The sequence below is a fragment of the Arachis hypogaea genome, chromosome 5 (genome assembly GCF_003086295.3).
Source record: "Arachis hypogaea cultivar Tifrunner chromosome 5, arahy.Tifrunner.gnm2.J5K5, whole genome shotgun sequence".
Classification (NCBI taxonomy): Eukaryota; Viridiplantae; Streptophyta; class Magnoliopsida; order Fabales; family Fabaceae; genus Arachis; species Arachis hypogaea.
Genome location: NC_092040.1, coordinates 72,430,016 through 72,447,747, shown reverse-complemented (window position 1 = coordinate 72,447,747; position 17,732 = coordinate 72,430,016). Strand labels below are relative to the sequence as shown.

The 17,732-nt window shown below is 39.5% G+C and overlaps 2 non-coding genes across 2 annotated transcripts; one reads left to right on the top strand and one right to left on the bottom strand.

The window, feature by feature from the left end:
* Positions 1-741: 741 nt before the first annotated feature.
* LOC112805065 (small nucleolar RNA R71) lies at positions 742-849 on the bottom strand. The gene has a single exon (XR_003203677.1). It is a non-coding gene; the product is annotated as a small nucleolar RNA R71 (small nucleolar RNA).
* A 13,896-nt stretch (positions 850-14,745) lies between these two features.
* LOC112804939 (small nucleolar RNA R71) lies at positions 14,746-14,849 on the top strand. The gene has a single exon (XR_003203555.1). It is a non-coding gene; the product is annotated as a small nucleolar RNA R71 (small nucleolar RNA).
* The last annotated feature ends 2,883 nt before the right edge of the window (positions 14,850-17,732 follow it).

The window sequence follows — 17,732 nt, the reverse complement described above, 5'->3', positions numbered from 1 at the left end:
CGAAAATTTCTTCCCCTCTTCTCACATCCTTCTATTTATGGACTAACACTACTCCTCAATGCACAATTCGAACTCCATCTTTCCTTGATAAGTTCAAATTTTCTACCTCTTCCTTCTATTTTTCTTTTCCTCTGACACCTCAAGGAATCTCTATACTGTGACATAGAGGATTTCATATTTTCTTGTTCTTTTCTCTTTCATATGAGCAGGAGCAAAGACAAAAGCATTCTTGTTGAGGCTGACCCTGAACCTGAAAGGACCTTGAAGCGAAAGCTAAAAGAAGCTAAAGCACAATTCTCTGTAGAGGACCTAACATAAATCTTCAAAGAAGAAGACATGGCAGCCGAAAACAACAACAATGCCAACAATGCAAGGAAGGTGCTGGGTGACTTTACTGCACCTACTCCCGACTTCTATGGGAGAAGCATCTCTATTCCTGCCATTTGAGCAAACAACTTTGAGCTTAAGCCTCAATTAGTTTCTCTAATGCAAGAGAACTGCAAGTTTCATGGACTTCCATTGGAAGATCCTCATCAGTTTCTAGCTGAGTTCTTGCAAATCTGTGACACTGTCAAAACCAATGGGGTTGACCTTGAGGTCTACAGACTTATGCTATTCCCTTTTGCTGTAAGAGACATAGCTAGGATATGGTTGGACTCACAACCTAAAGAAAGCCTGAACTCTTGGGAAAAGCTAGTCAATGCCTTCTTGGCAAAGTTCTTTCCACCTCAAAAATTGAGTAAGCTTAGAGTGGAAGTCCAAACCTTCAGACAAAAGGAAGGTGAATCCCTCTATGAAGCTTGGGAAAGATACAAGCAATTGATCAGAAAGTGTCCTTCTGACATGCTTTCTGAATGGAGCATCATAGGTATCTTCTATGATGGTCTATCTAAACTGTCCAAGATGTCATTGGATAGTTCTGCTGGAGGCTCTCTTCATCTGAAGAAGACGCCTACAGAAGCTCAAGAACTGATTGAAATGGTTGCAAATAACCAATTCATGTACACTTCTGAAAGGAATCCTGTAAACAATGGGACGAATCAGAAGAAAGGAGTTCTTGAGATTGATACTCTGAATGCCATATTGGCTCAGAACAAAATATTGACTCAGCAAGTCAATATGATTTCTCAAAGTCTGTCTGGAATGCAAGCTGCACCAGGCAGTACTAAGGACGCTTCATCTGAAGAAGAAGCTTATGATCCTGAGAACCCTTCAATGGAAGAGGTGAATTACATGGGAGAACCCTATGGAAACACCTATAATCCTTCATGGAGAAATCATCCAAATCTCTCATGGAAGGATCAACAGAGACCTCAACAAGGTTTCAACAACAATAATGGTGGAAGAAACAGGTTTAGCAATGGCAAGCCTTTTCCATCATCTTCTCAGCAACAGACAGAGAATTCTAAGCAGAGCTACTCTGACTTAGCAACCATGGTCTCTGATCTAATCAAAACCACTCAAAATTTCATGACTGAAACAAGGTCCTCCATTAGAAACTTGGAGGCACAAGTGGGTCAGCTGAGTAAGAAAATTACTGAACTCCCTCCTAGCACTCTTCCAAGCAATACAGAAGAGAATCCAAAAGGAGAGTGCAAGGCCATTAACATGACCTACATGTCCAAATTTGGAGAGGAGGAAGAGGCAGTGAGCGCCACTAAGGAAGGCCTCAATGGACGTTCATTGGCCTCCAATGAGTTCCCTAATGAGGAACCATGGGAATCTGAGGCTCACACTGAGACCATAAAGATTCCATTGAATTTACTTCTGCCATTCATGAGCTCTGATGAGTATTCTTCCTCTGAAGAGGATGAAGATGTCACTGAAGAGCAAGTTGCCAAGTACCTTGGAGCAATCATGAAGCTAAATGACAAGTTATTTGGTAATGAGACTTGGGAGGATGAACCCCCTTTGCTCACCAAAGAGCTGGATAACTTGACTAGGCAGAGATTACCTCAAAAGAGACAGGACCCTGAAAAGTTCTCAATACCTTGTACATTAGGCACCATGATCTTCAAGAAGGCTCTGTGTGACCTAGGGTCATGTGTAAACCTCATGCCTCACTCTGCAATGGAGAAGCTAGGGATCTTTGAGGTACAAGCTACAAGAATCTCACTAGAGATGGCAGACAATTCAAGAAAACAAGCTTATGGGCTTGTAGAGGATGTTTTGGTAAAGATTGAAGACCATTACATCCCTGCTGATTTCATAGTCCTAGAAACTGGGAAGTGCAAGGATGAATCCATCATCCTTGGCAAACCCTTTCTAGCCACAGCAAAGGCTGTGATTGATGTAGATAGAGGAGAATTGATCATTCAAGTAAATGAATAATCCTTTGTGTTTAAGGCTCAAGGATATCCCTCTGTCACCATGGAGAGGAAGCATGAAGAGCTTCTCTCAAAACAGAGCCAAACAGAGCCCCCACAGGCACACTCTAAGTTTGGTGTTGGGAGGCCACAACCAACTTCTAAGTTTGGTGTTGAACCCCCACATTCAAGCTCTAAGTTTGGTGTTGGGAGGTTCCAACATTGCTCTGAGCATATGTGAGGCTCCATGAGAGCCCACTGTCAAGCTACTGACATTAAAGAAGCGCTTCTTGGGAGGCAACCCAATGTTATATTTATTTATTTTTCCTTTGTTATTTTATGTTTTCTGTAGGTTGATGATCATGGAAAGTCACAAAATCAATTGAAAAAGGCAAAAACAGAATGAAAAACAGAAAGAAAAATAGCACACCCTGGAGGAAGACCTTGCTGGTGTTTAAACGCCAGTAAGGGCAGCAAATGGGCGTTTAATGCCCAGTCTGGCACCATTCTGGGCGTTTATCACCAGAAAGGGGCACCAGACTGGCGTTAAACGCTAGGAAAGGGCAAGAAGTTGGCGTTAAACGCCAGAAATGGGCACCAGCCCGGCGTTTAACGCCATAATTGGCATAAAGAGCATTTTTGCTCGCCACTTGGTGCATGGATGAATTTTCCTTGACACCTCAGGATCTGTGGACCCCACAGGATCCCCACCTACCCCACCACTCTCTCTCTTCTTCACCCATTCACCAATCACCTCAATACCTCTTCCCCAAAAACCTCTCACCTATCAAATCCCATCTTTTCTCTTCACCACTCACATCCATCCTTCATAAAACCCCACCTACCTCACCATTCAAATTCAAAACACTTTCCCTCCCAAACCCACCCATACATGACCGAACCATACACCCCATCTCCACTACTATATAAACCCATCTTCACTCCTTCATTTTCACACAACCTAAACACTACTTCTTCCCCTTAGCCGAACTACAAAGCCTCCTCCATCTCCTTCATTTCTTCTTCTTCTACTCTCTTCTTTATTCTTTTGCTCGAGGACGAGCAAATCTTTTAAGTTTGGTGTGGTAAAAGCATTGCTTTTTGTTTTTCCATAACCATTTATGGCATCCAAGGCCGGAGAAACCTCTAGAAAGAGGAAAGGGAAGGCAAAAGCTTCCACCTCCGAGTCATGGGAGATGGAGAGATTCATCTCAAGGGTGCATCAAGACCACTTCTATGAAGTTGTGGCCATGAAGAAGGTGATCCCCGAGGTCCCTTTCAAACTCAAAAAGAGTGAATATCCGGAGATCCGACATGAGATCCGAAGAAGAGGTTGGGAAGTTCTTACCAACCCCATTCAACAAGTCAGGATCTTAATGGTTCAAGAGTTCTATGCCAATGCATGGATCACCAAGAACCATGATCAAAGTGTGAACCCGGACCCAAAGAATTGGCTTACAATGGTTCGGGAGAAATACTTAGATTTTAGTTTGGAAAATGTAAGGTTGGCATTCAACTTGCCCATGATGCAAGGAGATGAACACCCTTACACTAGAAGGGTCAACTTTGGTCAAAGGTTGGACCAAGTCCTCATAGACATCTGTGAAGAGGGCGCTCAATGGAAGAGAGATTCAAGAGGGAAGCCGGTTCAACTGAGAAGGCATGACCTCAAGCCCATGGCTAGAGGATGGTTGGAGTTTATCCAACGCTCAATCATTCCGACTAGCAACTGGTCCGAAGTTACTATAGACCGGGCAATCATGATTCATAGCATCATGATTAGAGAGGAAGTAGAAGTTCATGAGGTTATATCCCAAGAACTTTATAAGGTGGCGGACAAGTCCTCTACCTTGGCAAGGTTAGCCTTTCCTCATCTAATTTGTCAGCTCTGTTATTCAGTTGGAGTTGACATAGAGGGAGACACCCTCATTGATGAGGACAAGCCCATCACTAAGAAAAAGGATGGAGCAAACAAGAGACCCCTCTCATCATGAAATCCCTGAGATGCCTCAAGGGATGCACTTTCCTCCACAAAACTATTGGGAGCAAATCAATACCTCCCTAGGAGAATTGAGTTCCAACATGGGACAACTAAGGGTGGAGCACCAAGAACATTTCATCCTCCTCCATGAAATTAGAGAAGATCAAAGAATCATGAGAGAGGAGCAACAAAGGCAAGGAAGAGACATTGAGGAGCTCAAGCACTCCATAAGATCTTCAAGAGGAAGAACAAGCCGCCATCACTAAGGTGGACCCGTTCTTTAATCTCCTTGTTCTTTATTTTTCTGTTTTTCAAAAAATCATGCTTATGTCTATTCATGTTTGTGTCTTATGATCATTAGTGTCTTAGTGTCTATGCTTTAGAGTTATGAATGTCCTATGAATCCATCACCTTTCTTGAATGAAAAATGTTCTTAATTGAAAAAGAGAAGAATTGCATGAATTTTAAATTTTTATAACAGATTAATTATTTTGATGTGGTGGCAATATTTTGGTTTCTGAATGTATGCTTGAACAGTGCATAAATCTTTTGAATTTGTTGTTCATGAGTGTTGGCTCTTGAAAGAATGATGAAAAAGGAGACATGTTACTGAGGATCTAAAAAATCATAAAAATGATTCTTGAAGCAAGAAAAAGCAGTGAATACAAAAAAAAGGGAAGAAAAAAACGAAAAAAAAAAAGAAAGAGAGAAAAAAACGAAAAAAAGAGAGAGAAAAGAAAAAAAATAATAAAGTTGTGATCCAAAGCAAAAAGAGTGTGCTTAAGAACCCTGGACACCTCTAATTGGGGACTCTAGCAAAGCTGAGTCATAATCTGAAAAGGTTCACCCAGTTATGTGTCTGTGGTATGTATGTATCCGGTGGTAATACTGGAAGACAGAGTGCTTTGGGCCACGGCCAAAACTCATAAAGTAGCTGTGTTCAAGAATCATCATACTTAACTAGGAGAATCAATAACACTATCTGGATTCTGAGTTCCTATAGAAGCCAATCATTCTAAATTTCAAAGGATAGAGTGAGATGCCAAAACTATTCAGAGGCAAAAAGCTAAAGCCCCGCTCATCTAATTAATACTGATCTTCATAGATGTTTTTGGAGTTCATTGCATATTCTCTTCTTTTTATCTTATTTGATTTTCAGTTGCTTGGGGACAAGCAACAATTTAAGTTTGGTGTTGTGATGAGCGGATAATTTATATGCTTTTTGGCATTGTTTTTAGTATGTTTTTAGTATGTTTTAGTTAGTTTTTAGTATATTTTTATTAGTTTTTAGTTAAAGTTCACTTTTCTGGACTTTACTATGAGTTTGTGTGTTTTTCTGTGATTTCAGGTATTTTCTGGCTGAAATTGAGGGACCTGAGCAAAAATCTGATTCAGAGGCTGAAAAGGACCGCAGATGCTGTTGGATTCTGACCTCCCTGCACTCGAAGTGGCTTTTCTGGAGCTACCGAATCATAATTGGCGCGCTCTCAACTGCGTTGGAAAGTAGACATTCTGGGCTTTCCAGCAGTATATAATAGTCCAAACTTTGCCCGAGATTTGATGGCCCAAACCGGCGTTCCAAATCAGCTCAAAACTGCCCGGCGTTAAACGCCGGAACTGGCACAAGAATGGGAGTTAAACGCCCAAACTGGCACAAAAGCTGGCGTTTAACTCCAAGAGAAGTCTCTACACGAAAATTCTTCAATGCTCAGCCCAAGCACACACCAAGTGGGCCCGGAAGTGGATTTTTATGTCATTTACTCATCCTTGTAAACCCTAGGCTACTAGTTCTCTATGAATAGGACCTTTTACTATTGTATTCTTATCTTGGTAGCTATCTTTAGTCTTATGCTATCTTAGATCATGGGGGCTGGACTCACGGCCATGCCTAGACCTTGTTCTTATGTATTTTCAACGGTGGAGTTTCTACACACCATAGATTAAGGTGTGGAGCTCTGCTGTACCTCGAGTATTAATGCAATTACTATTGTTCTTCTATTCAATTCAGCTTATTCTTGTTCTAAGATATTCATTTGCACCCAAGAACATGATGAATGTGATGATTATGTGACACTCATCATCATTCTCACTTATGAACGAGTGCCTGACAACCACTTATATTCTACAAGCAAACAAGGCTTGAATGTTTATCTCTTGGATCCCTTGATCGGAATCTTCGTGGTATAAGCTAGAATTGATGGCGGCATTCAAGAGAATCCGGAAGGTCTAAACCTTGTATGTGGTATTCTGAGTAGGATTCAATGATTGAATGACTGTGACGAGCTTCAAACTTCTGAAGGCTGGGCATTAGTGACAGACGTAAAAGAATCACTGGATTCTATTCCAACCTGATTGAGAACCGACAGATGATTAGCCGTGCCGTGACAGAGTGCGTAGAACATTTTCACTAAGAGGATGGGAGGTAGCCACTGACAACGGTGAAACCCTACATACAGCTTGCCATGGAAAGGAGTAAGAAGGATTGGATGAAGACAGTAGGAAAGTAGAGAGACGGAAGGGACAAAGCATCTCCATTCGCTTATCTGAAATTCTCACCAATGAATTACATAAGCATCTCTATCTTAATGCTTTATTCATATATCATCCATAACCATTTGAATCTGCCTGACTAAGATTTACAAGGTGACCATAGCTTGCTTCATACCAACAATCTCCGTGGGATCGACCCTTACTCGCGTAAGGTTTATTACTTGGATGACCCAGTGCACTTGCTGGTTAGTTGTGCGAAGTTGTGATAAAGAGTTGAGATTACAATTGTGCGTACCATGTTGATGGCGCCATTGATGATCACAATTTCGTGCATCAGTAGTTTTTTTTTATTTTCTATACTCTTTTACATTTTTCTTTGATTGATTGGTTGTCTCTTAGTTTGTTTTGATTAATTTAGTTGTTGTTGAATTGCATTTTATTTGTAGTATAAGTTTTGTTTTTAGTATGTTTGAAAATTTTTCAAAAACTAAAAAGATATGTTGTTAAATTTGAACTTTGGTTGCTTTAGAATGTTTATAGGTTAGGAGAGGGTTAAATTATGTTTTTGTTCTTTAAGAAAAAAGGGGGGCATCGGCGCACAAGCACGCTGTACACGCTCGCGCTGATGTGGTTTCACAACTCCTAGTCCTAAAACCCGAGAGTTGTGCCCACTTTATGCCTACATTGTGCCAGGCGATCCGTGCATAAGCACGCATGGCACGCACGCGCAGATTGTCCTTGCCGCATCCGCGCATAAGCACGCATGGCGTGCGCGCGGATTCGCACCCTGTTTTTCTCCTTCCTCCTTTCTCCTTCTTTCTTCTTTTCTTCTTCTTTCTTTCTATTTTTTCTTTTTCTTTTTTTTTCTTCTTTCTCTCTTGAAAAAAAATAAAAAATATTTCTAAAAAAATTAAAATAAAATAAAAAATAAATAAAAAAACTAATGTAAAAAAAATTTCTATTCTTCTATTTTCTTTTATTGCATTTGCTTATTTTCATTCATTGCATTTTAATTTTGTTTTCATAGCTTGTTCTTATTTTTCTTTCTAAGTTTCTTATTTTAGTAATGGTGTTGAATACCCTTACGCAATTGTTGAGAATTTCTTGGTTACTCTTGGTGCTTCATGACTTGTTTGGCATTAAATTTGCTCTACACACAAGATTAGTGCTTTAGTCCTTCTTGACTCGTGATCCCTTGTTTTTGTACCTGGTGGACGAAATTGTGATCACATCAATGTAGTACTCTTTGTTATTGTATGGAATCATTATTGTGGCTCTTGGCTATGTGTGGACACAACTCCGTTCAACTTAACCAGCAAGTGTACTAGGTCATCCAAGTAATACCTTACGTGAGTAAGGGTCAATCCCACAGAGATTGTTGGTATGAAGCAGGCTATGGTCACCTTGTAAATCTCAGTTAGGCAGATTAAATGGTTATGGATTTCAAAAATTAATAATAAACAGAAAATAAAATAAGATAGAAATACTTATGTAAATCAATAGTGGGAATTTCAGATAGGCGTATGGAGCTGCTGTGCTCCTCTTGAATCTCTACTTTCTTATTACATTCATCCAATCCTTCTTACTCCTTTCCATGGCAAGCTGTATGTAGGGCATCACCGTCATCAATGGCTACTTTTCATCCTCTCGGGAAAATGGTCCTATGCGCTGTCACTGCATGGCTAATCGTCTGGAGGCATCACCCTTGACAATGGCTACATCCCATCCTCTCAGGGAAAATGGTCCAAATGCTCTGTCACAACACGGCTAATCATCTGTCGGTTCTAAATCAGGTTGAAATAGAATCCATTGATTCTTTTGCGTCTGTCACTAACGCCCAGCCTTCAGGAGTTTGAAGCTCGTCACAGTCATTCAATACCAGAATCTTACTCGGAATACCACAGACAAGGTTAGACTTTCCAAATTCCCAGAATCCTACTCGGAATACCACAGACAAGGTTAGACTTTCCGGATTCCCATGAATGCCGCCATCTATCTAGCTTATACCACGAAGATTCTGTTGGGGAATCTAAGAGATATGCGCCAGGCCTAAGGTAGAACGGAAGTGGTTGTCAGTCACGCGCGTTCATAGGTGAGAATGATGATGAGTGTCACGGATCATCACATTCATCAAGTTGTTAGGCAACGTATATCTTGGAATAAGAATAAAAGAGAATTGAATGGAAAATAATAGTAATTGTATTGAAACTTGAGGTACAGCAGAGCTCCACATCCTTAATCTATGGTGTGTAGAAACTCCACCGTTGAAAAAACATAAGTGAAAGGTTCAGGCATGGCCGAATGGCCAGCCCCCAAAACGTGATCAGAAGACCGAATGGTCAAAAGACTCAATGGCCAAAAGATTCCATAATACACTAGTAAAAAGTCTTATTTATACTAAACTAGCTACTAGGGTTTACATGAGTAAGTAATTGATGCATATATCCACTTCCGGGGCCCACTTGGTGTATGTTTGGGCTGAGCTTGATCTATCCACGAGCTGAGGCTTCCCTTGGAGTTGAACGCCAAGTTATAACGTGTTTTGGGCGTTCAACTCCGGGTTGTGACGTGTTTTTGGCGTTTAACTCTAGACAGCAGCATGTACTTGGCGTTGAGCGCCACTTTACGTCATCCATTCCCGAATAAAGTATGAACTATTATATATTGATGGAAAGCTCTGGATGTCTATTTTCCAACGCCGTTGAGAGCGCATCATTTGAGGTTCTATAGCTCCATAAAATTTATTTTGAGTGCAGGGAGGTCAGATTCCAACAGCATCAGCAGTCCTTTGTCAGCCTCCTATCAGAGTTTTGCTCAAGTCCCTCAATTTCAGCCAGAAATTATCTGAAATCACAGAAAAACATACAAACTCATAGTAAAGTCCAGAAATGTGAATTTAACATAAATACTAATGAAAACATCCCTAAAAGTAGCTTGAACTTACTAAAAACTACCTAAAAACAGTGCCAAAAAACGTATAAATTATCCGCTCATCACAACACCAAACTTAAATTGTTGCTTGTCCCCAAGAAACTGAAAATCAAATAGGATAAAAAGAAGAGAATATACTATAAATGTCAAAATATCAATTAATATTAATTCTAATTAGATGAGCGGGACTTGTAGCTTTTTGCTTCTGAACAGTTTTGGCATCTCACTTTTTCCTTTGAAGTTTAGAATGATTGGCTTCTATAGGAACTTAGAATTTCAGATAGTGTTATTGATTCTCCTAGTTAAGTATGTTGATTCTTGAACACAGCTACTTTTATGAGTCTTGGCCGTGGCCCTAAGCAATTTGTTTTCCAGTATTACCACTGGATACATAAATGCCACAGACACATGACTGGGTGAACCTTTTTAGATTGTGACTCAGCTTTGCTAGAGTCCCCAGTTAGAGGTGTCCAGAGCTCTTAAGCACACTTTTTTTGCTTTGGATCACGACTTTAACCACTCAGTCTCAAGCTTTTCACTTGGACCTTCATGACACAAGCACATGGTTAGGGACAGCATGAATTAGCCGCTTAGGCCTGGATTTTATTTCCTTGGGCCCTCCTATCCATTGGTGCTCAAAGCCTTGGATCCTTTTTCCCCTTGCCTTTTGGTTTTAAGGGCTATTGGCTTTTTCTGCTTGCTTTTTCTTTTTCTTTCTATTAGTTTTTTCGCCATTTTGTTTTGTTTTTCACTGCTTTTTCTTGCTTCAAGAATCAATTTTATGATTTTTCAGATTATCAATAACATTTCTCTTTGTTCATCATTCTTTCAAGAGCCAACAATTTTAACATTCATAAACAACAAGATAAAAAATATGCACTGTTCAAGCATTCATTCAGAAAACAAAAAGTATTGTCACCACATCAATATAATTAAACTAAATTCAAGGATAAATTCGAAATTCATGTACTTCTTGTTCTTTTGAATTAAAACATTTTTCATTTAAGAGAGGTGAAGGATTAATGGAATTTATTCATAGCTTTAAGACATAGTTACTAACTACTAATGATCATGAAGTAGAGACACAAAACATAGATAAACACAACATAAAAACCGAAAAGCATGAAGAAATAAGAACAAGGAATGAATCCACCTTATTGGCGTCTTCTTCTTGATGGTCCAACAATGTCCTTAAGCTCTTCTATGTCCCTTCCTTGCCTTTGTTGCTCCTCCCTCATTGCTCTTTGATCTTCTCTTTTTTCATGGAGAATGATGGAGTGCTCATGATGTTCCACCCTTAATTGTTCCACATTGTGGCTCAAATCTTCTAAGGAAGTGTTGAGTTATTCCCAATAGTTGTTGGGAGGAAAGTGCATCCCTTGAGGCATCTCAGGGATTTCTTGATGATGAGCTTCCTCATGCATCTCTTGAGATCCGTGGAGGGTCTCTCTTGCTTGCTCCATCCTCTTCTTGGTGATGGGCTTATCCTCTTCAATGGGGATGTCTCCTTCTATGATAACTCCAGCTGAGTAACATAGATGGCAAATAAGGTGAGGAAAAGCTAGCCTTGCCATGGTAGAGGGCTTTTCGGCTATTTTGTAGAATTCATTGGAGATGACTTCATGAACTTCTACTTCCTCTCCAATCATGATGCTATGAATCATGATGGCCCGATCCACAGTAACTTCAGATCGGTTGCTAGTGGGAATGATGGAGCGTTGAATGAACTCCAGCCATCCTCTAGCCACAGGCTTGAGGTCCAGTCTTCTTAGTTGAACTGGCTTGCCTTTGGAGTCTCTTTTCCATTGAGCTCCTTCCACACATATGTCCATTAGGACTTGGTCCAACCTCTGATTAAAGTTGACCCTTCTAGTGTAGGGGCGTTCATCTCCGTGCATCATGGGCAAGTGAAACGCCAACCTCACATTTTCCGGACTAAATCTAAGTATTTCCCCCGAACCATTGTGAGATAATTCTTTGGATTCGGGTTCATACTTTGATCATGGTTCCTAGTGATCCATGCATTGGCATAGAACTCTTGAACCATTAAGATTCTGACTTGTTGCATGGGGTTGGTTAAGACTTCCCAACCTCTTCTTCGGATCTCATGTCGGATCTCTGGATACTCATTTTTCTTGAGCTTGAAAGGGACCTCAGGGATCACCTTCTTCTTTGCCACAACATCATAGAAGTGGTCTTGATGGCTTTTGGAGATGAATCTTTCCATCTCCTATAACTCGGAGGTGGAAGCTTTTATCTTCCCTTTTCCTTTTCTAGAGGATTCTCCGGCCTTAGGTGCCATTGATGGTAATGGAAAAACAAAAAAAAACTTATGCTTTTACCACACCAAACTTAAAATATTGCTCGCCCTCGAGCAAGAGAAGAAAGAATAGAAGAAGAAGAAGAAGAAGAAAATATTGAGGAGAAGGTGGAGTGTGGGTTTCGGCCAAGGTATAGAAGAGGGTGTTGTGTTGTGTGAAAAGGAAGTGGAATGGAGGGGTTTATATAGGAAAATGGGAGAGGGTAGGTTCGGCCATTTAGGGTGGGTTTGGGTGGGAAAGTGTTTTTGAATTTTGAAGGTAGGTGGGGTTTTTGGGGAAGAGTGGATGGATGTGAGTGGTGAAGGGGGTAATTGGGAAGAGAGATTGAAATTGATGGGAAGTGTGACATGGGGAAGAGTGAAATAGGATTAGGAGGTAAGGTGGGAATATGTTAGGTGGGGATCCTGTGGGGTCCACAGATCCTGAGGTGATCCTGTGGGGTCCACAAATCCTGAGATGATCCTGTGGGGTCCACAGATCCTGAGGTGTCAAGGAATTACATCCCTGCACCAAATAGGCATGTAAAATGCCTTTGCGTACCATTCTGGCATTTAAACGCCGAGGTGATGCACGTTCTGGGCGTTCAACGCCCATGTAAAGCATGTTCTGGGCGTTCAACGCCCATATGTAGCATGTTTCTGGCGTTGAACGCCAGTTTCATGCTTGTTACTAGCGTTCAGCGCCAGCTTTCCTCAAGGCACATTCTTGGCGTTCAAATGCCAGAATGTTGCTTGTTTCTGGCGTTCAGTGCCAGATTCATGCTCTGTTCTGGCGTTGAACGCCAGCCAGATGCTCCTCACTGGCGTTGAACGCCAGTCTGTCCTCCCTCCAGGGTGTGATTTTTCTTCTGCTATTTTTGATTCTGTTTTTAATTTTCATATTTTTTTCGTGACTCCTCATGATCATGTACCTAATAAAACACAAAATAACAATAGAATAAAAAAATTAGATAAATAAAATTGGGTTGCCTCCCAACAAGCGCTTCCATAATGTCAATAGCTTGACATTGTGCTCTCATGGAGCCACAAAGGTGATCAGGTCAATGTTGTATAGTCCCAACACCAAACTTAGAGTTTGGATATGGGGTCTTAACACCAAACTTAGTGTTTGGTTGTGGCCTCCCAACACCAAACTTAGAGTTTGACTATGGGGCTCTTCTTGACTCTGAACTGAGAGAAGCTCTTCATGCTTACTCTCCTTTATCACAGAGGGATGGCCATGTGCCTTAAACACAAGGTAGTCCCCATTCAATTGAAGGACTAATTCACCTCTGTTGACATCTATCACAGCTCCTGCTGTGGCTAGGAAAGGTCTTCCAAGGATGATACACTCATCCTCTTCCTTCCTAGTGTCTAAGATTATGAAATCAGCAGGGATGTAAAGGCCTTCAACCTTTACTAACACGTCCTCTACTATTCCATAAGCTTGTCTCAATGATTTGTCTGCCAATTGTAATGAGAACAAGGCAGGTTGTACCTCAATGATCCCCAGCTTCTCCATTACAGAGAGTGGCATAAGATTTATCCCTGACCCCAGATCACATAGAGCTTTTTCAAAGGTCAATGTGCCTATGGTACAAGGTATTAAGAATTTGCCAGGATCTTGTTTCTTTTGAGGTAAAATTTGCTGAATCCAGGTATCTAGTTCACTAATGAGCAAGGGAGGTTCACTTTCCCAAGTCTCATTACCAAACAACTTGGTATTCAGCTTCATGATAGCTCCTAAATATTGAGCAACTTGCTCTCTAGTCACATCTTCGTCCTCTTCAGAGGAAGAATAGTCTTCAGAGCTCATGAATGGCAGAAGGAGATTTAATGGAATCTCTATGGTCTCTATTTGAGCCTCAGATTCCTTTGGATCCTTAATAGGAAACTCCCTCTTGCTTGAGAGACGTCCCAGGAGGTCCTCCTCACTAGGATTTTTGTCCTCCTCCTCCCTTGTGCATTCGGCCATATTGATTAAATCAATGGCCTTGCACTCTCCTTTTGGATTTTCTTCTGTATTGCTTGGGAGAATACTGGGAGGAGTTTCAATGACTTTCTTACTCAGTTGGCCCACTTGTGCCTCCAGATTTCTGATGGAGGATCTTATTTCACTCATGAAACTGAAAGTGGCCTTTGACAGATCAGAGACTAAATTGGCTAAATTAGAAGTGTTTTGTTCAGAATTCTCTGTCTGTTGCTGAGAAGATGATGGAAAAGGCTTGCTAATGCTCAGCCTATTGCGTCCACCATTGTTAAAGCCTTGTTGAGGCTTTTGTTGATCCTTCCATGAGAAATTTGGATGATTTCTCCATGATGAATTATAGGTGTTTCCATAAGGTTCACCCATGTAATTTACCTCTGCTATTGCAGGGTTCTCGGGATCATAAGCTTCTTCAGAAGCTGCCTCTTTAGTACTGTTGGATGCATTTTGCCATCCATTCAAACTTTGAGAGATCATGTTGACTTGCTGAGTCAACACTTTGTTCTGAGCCAATATGGCATTCAGAGCATCAATTTCAAGAACTCCCTTCCTCTGAGGCATCCCATTATTAATGGAATTCCTCTCAGAAGTGTACATGAATTGGTTATTTGCAACCATGTCAATTAGTTCTTGAGTTTCTGCAGGCGTTTTCTTTAGGTGAATGGATCCACCTGCAGAATGGTCCAATGATATTTTTGAAAATTCAGATAGACCATAATAGAGTATATCTAATATGGTCCATTCTGAAAACATGTCAGATGGACACCTTTTGGTCAACTGCTTGTATCTTTCCCAAGCTTCATAGAGGGATTCACCATCTTTTTGTTTGAAGGTTTGAACATCCACTCTAAGCTTGCTCAGCTTTTGAGGAGGAAAGAATTTATCCAAGAAAGCCGTGACCAGCTTCTCCCATGAGTCCAGGCTATCCTTAGGTTGTGAATCCAACCATATTCTAGCTCTGTCTCTTTCTGCAAAAGGGAAAAGCATGAGTCTTTAGACTTCAGGATCTACTCCATTCGTCTTTGCAATTTTGTTGCATTAAGGCAACTAATTGAGCTCAAAATTATTGGCTCCAATGGCAGGAATGGAGATGCTTCTTCCATCAAATTTGGACGTGGGCTTAGTAAAGTCACCAAGCATCCTTCTTGCATTATCATTATTGGGTTCTGCTGCCATCTCCTTCTCTTGTTCGAAATTTTCTGAAAGGTTACTTCTGGATTGTTGTAATTTAGCTTCTCTTAGTTTCCTCTTCAAAGTCCTTTCAGGTTCAGGATCAATTTCAACAAGAGTGCCTTTTTCCTTGTTCATGCTCATATGAAAGAGAAGAAAACAAGAAAAGGAAGAGGAATCCTCTATGTCACAGTATAGAGATTCCTTTATGTTAGTAGAAAAAGAAAGGGGAGAAGAGTGAAGAAGAGTGGGTTCGGATATTTAGATGAAGAGAGGTGAAGAGAAGTGTTAGTAATTAAATAATTAAATAGAATAAGAGAAGAGAGGGAAAATTCGAAAATAATTTTAAAAAGCTGTTAGTAATTTTCGAAAATTATAGATAAGATAAGATTAAAATTAAAATTTAAAACAAAAAAGAATTTTTGAAAAAGGTATGAGATATTTTCGAAAATTAGAGAGGGAAAAGTAGTTAGGTGGTTTTGAAAAAGATAAGAAACAAACACAAAGTCAAAGAGTTAGTTGAAAAAGATATCAAAATCAAATTTGAAAAGACAAGAAGATAAGAAGTTAGATAAGATATTTTAAAATCAAATTTTTAAAAAAGATAAAATTTTGAAAAAGATATGATAAGATATGTTTGAAAAAGATTTAATTTTTAAATTTAAAATTAATTACTAACAAGAAACTAGAAGATAAGATTCTAGAACTTAAAGATTGAACCTTTCTTAACAAGAAAGTAACAAACTTCAAATTTTTGAATCAATCACATTAATTGTTAGTGAATTTTCGAAAATATGATATAAAGATAAGAAAAAGATTTTGAAAATATTTTGAAAAAGATTTTTGAAATTTTCGAAAAAAAAAAGAAAAAAATGGAAAAGATATGATTTTTGAAAAAGATTTTAAAAAGATAAGAATTTTAAAATTTGAAAATTTGATTTGACTTGTAAGAAACAACTAATTTTTTTAAAAATTTTTGACCAAGTCAACCCAAAATTTCGAAAAATTGGAGAGAAAAAAGGAAAAGATATATTTTTTATTTTTGAATTTTTAATTATGAGAGAGAAAAACACAAACATGACCCAAAACATGAAAATTTTGGATCAAAACACAAGATGCATGCAAGAACACTATGAATGTCAAGATGAACACCAAGAACACTTTGAAGATCAAGATGAACATCAAAAACATAATTTTGAAAATTTTTTTTTGATGCAAAGAAAATATGCAAGACACCAAACTTAAAAATTGACTCAAGACTCAAACAAGAAACACAAAATATTTTTTGTTTTTATGATTTTATGATTTTTTTGGTTATTTTATTAATTTTTTCGAAAATAAAGTTTGGAAAAACGAAAAAGAAAAGAAAAATTTTGAAAAACTTTTTGAAAAGAAAATTACCTAATCTAAGCAACAAGATGAACCGTCAGTTATCCATAGTCGAACAATCCCCGACAACGGCGCCAAAAAACTTGGTGGACGAAATTGTGATCACATCAATGTAGTACTCTTTGTTATTGTATGGAATCATTATTGTGGCTCTTGGCTATGTGTGGACACAACTCCGTTCAACTTAACGAGCAAGTGTACTGGGTCATCCAAGTAATACCTTACGTGAGTAAGGATCGATCCCACAGAGATTGTTGGTATGAAGCAGGCTATGGTCACCTTGTAAATCTCAGTTAGGCAGATTAAATGGTTATGGATTTCAAAAATTAATAATAAACAGAAAATAAAATAAGATAGAAATACTTATGTAAATCAATAGTGGGAATTTCAGATAGGCGTATGGAGCTGCTGTGCTCCTCTTGAATCTCTACTTTCTTATTACATTCATCCAATCCTTCTTACTCCTTTCCATGGCAAGCTGTATGTAGGGCATCACCGTCATCAATGGCTACTTTTCATCCTCTCGGGAAAATGGTCCTATGCGCTGTCACTGCATGGCTAATCGTCTGGAGGCATCACCTTTGACAATGGCTACATCCCATCCTCTCAGTGAAAATGGTCCAAATGCTCTGTCACAGCACGGCTAATCATCTGTCGATTCTCAATCAGGTTGGAATAGAATCCATTGATTCTTTTACGTCTGTCACTAACGCCCAGCCTTCAGGAGTTTGAAGCTCGTCACAGTCATTCAATACCAAAATCTTACTCGGAATACCATAGACCAGGTTAGACTTTCCAGATTCCCGAAATCCTACTCGGAATATTGATGTGTGGAAAACGATCCAACACAAAACTCACCGGCAAGTGTACCGGGTCGCATCAAGTAATAATAACTCACATGAGTGAGGTCGATCCCACAGGGATTGAAGGATTGAGCAATTTTAGTTTAGTGGTTGGTTTAGTCAAGCGAATCAAGTATTGGTTGAGTGATTTGTGTTTAACAGGAAGTAAATGACAATAAATGTAAAGGGAGGGGGAATTTGCAGTAAATTAAAAAAACAGGAAAGTAAAATGGACTGAATCTTAAAGAACAAGAAACTAAATGACTGAAACTTAAAGTGCAAGAAAAGTAAATTGCAGTAACTTAAATGGCAAGGAATGTAAATTGCTTGAATATAA